This window comes from Gossypium hirsutum, chromosome A06, assembly GCF_007990345.1.
Source record: "Gossypium hirsutum isolate 1008001.06 chromosome A06, Gossypium_hirsutum_v2.1, whole genome shotgun sequence".
NCBI classification, from domain to species: domain Eukaryota; kingdom Viridiplantae; phylum Streptophyta; class Magnoliopsida; order Malvales; family Malvaceae; genus Gossypium; species Gossypium hirsutum.
Window position 1 is genome coordinate 46525509 of NC_053429.1, and position 2387 is coordinate 46527895.

The 2387-nt window shown below is 31.8% G+C and overlaps 1 non-coding gene across 1 annotated transcript; it reads right to left on the bottom strand.

Moving 5' to 3' along the window:
* Positions 1 to 644: 644 nt before the first annotated feature.
* Positions 645 to 751, bottom strand: LOC121231352 (small nucleolar RNA R71). The gene has a single exon (XR_005929412.1). It is a non-coding gene; the product is annotated as a small nucleolar RNA R71 (small nucleolar RNA).
* Positions 752 to 2387: the final 1636 nt, after the last annotated feature.

The following is a 2387-nucleotide window of genomic DNA, read 5'->3' on the forward strand; positions in this document are numbered from 1 at the left end:
ACACGGGGACTGTTTTAAAAGACATTATTTGTGAAATTGTTAAGTTTTCTTTTTGGTCTATTTTTCGTTAAATTTCAATTCCAATATTTTTCTTTGTTTGTTTTAGGTGTGTATGAGTATTAATCAAATTATTGACTTACTCCTCGTAGACCTTGAAATTAAAAAGACTTTCAGGTAAAGGAGAAGACAAGAGAACCAAAGAAGGACTGAAGAGATGATTTCAAAAATTAAAACCAAAATCCATGAGGAGAATTCGTTTATAATACTCACAATCCAATCATTGTTGTCAGCTACAAAAACTATGCCATTCGATAATATGCCATTCCTTTATTCAACGAGTTCAATTCGAGTATTAGGAGACTCGAAATCGAGGCACAACAATTCAAGCTGAAGTCGGTCATGTTCCAAATGTTACAAAATATGGGTCAATTTAATGGGATTCCTACTGAAGATCCACATCTTCATACTTCTTATTTATTCTAGTTAGGGTGACCGAAGAAGCCTTGAGACTGAGATTATTTCCATACTCCTTAAGAGATAAAGCACAAGTGTGGTTGAACTCCCTACCATCAGATTCCATAACTACATGGAAAGAGTTGGTTGAACGTTTCTTAATGAAATACTTTCCTTCATCTCTAAATTCCAAGATTTGAAATGAAATCCTTTCATTTCAGCAGCTTGACGAAGAATCTTTATATGAGGAATGCGAGCGGTTCAAGGAGTTCTTACGAAAGTGCCCTCATCATGGCATTCCTTACTGCGTTCAAATGGAGACTTTCTATACTAGTCTCAATATTCATTCTAGAATGATGGTGGATGATTCAACAAATGGATCTCTTCTTTCTATGTCTTATAACTATGCTTACAAGATTATTGAAAGAATTTCCAGCAACTACCCTCCCTTATCACCTTTATTTGAAGCCACTAACCATCGCACCTAAACTATCTTTAAAACTACCACCCCCTCCAACTCTAAACCTTACCCTTAGCTACTCACCCACTTGCCCAAAATTGAAACCACCTTTAAAATAATTTCTAAGCTGACGCCAAGAGTCTCTTCATCTAGCACCATTTCACGAAGTGAATAGTTTGATATAATGACTATACTACAACACATGCAGTTGCAGCAACAAGCTTACTGGAGATACTAAAACTACTGGATGACTCAATCAGAGATGCATTTAAAAATATATATTTCATAACTGGTTTGTTTTTTTACTTGAATTTCCAGACTTTATACTCAAACTATGGACTCCAATGTCTAGGAAGGAACGACGCGATCGTATTCAGAGGGGACTGCAAATAAATAAAAGGGGGGGATCTTGTCTTTACTTTGTTTTACTTTTTAGGATATTTTAAGTTTTTAGTTTTAAGATCTTTTAGGATTGATTTCTCGAATAATAAAATAAGAGGTAGAAATCATCAATAAAATGGAATAAATTGCAAAATAAGAAGTGTGACAATAGATATGTACATGTCTAGGATTGGATTTGCATTGGAAAAGCTTGGTATTTAAGTAGTCAAACTTGACTCACCTCCTTTTTATTAATGTCCTACCCGGTGTGCAATATCTATTTACTTCTATATTTTCATTCTCTCTATTGTTTTTAACAATAGCGACATTGTTCATCTTAAGTAGGGGGACCAAAAATTGAAATTGTTTTCTTTTTCAAAATACATTTTTCTCATAATTATGATTAAGTTATACTTTGTTCAAAAATTTGAATTTTTGTTAATTATGCTAAAATTTAGTATAAATTAAATTTTATTATCTCAATAATTGCTATGTTAGCTAAACTATGACATAATGTTAATCTTAATAAAGTTTGCAAATCATACCATAAAAATTTTAATTATTTAGGAAAACTAGACATGCATGAAAGTTTAAGTCTCTGGAATTAACTTAGTAATTTCTTGAGGAAAAATCCTAAGAAGCATGAAATTTTGAAAATGACTTAGGTAAACTTTTGTTTGAACCATTTGAGCCTTTCAAGCCAACTTTAATGAATATTTATCCCTTGAAACCCAACTTTGAGACTATATGGCCTAATTTTATTTGAACCATTGCAATATTAAGCCATTACTTCTTTCATAATTATCTCTAAATTTTTCCAAACACTAGACTCAATCTATCTAGAGTATTCTTTGAAAGTAAGTTTGGGAGAGTTGAAAAAAAGTATCAAATACTCAAAAATTGCAGTACGTATAGTAATATGCTCGTGTGAAAAAAAAAGAAAAAAGAAAAAGAGAGAGCATATGTACTCAAAAGAAATAGATGTACAAAAAAGCATGTGAAAGCAAAATAAGTTGGTTTATTAAGGTACTTGTTTTGAAGGTCTGATACAAGCTGAGTCTAGGGTTTTTAGCTTAAAATTATCTATCTTTTA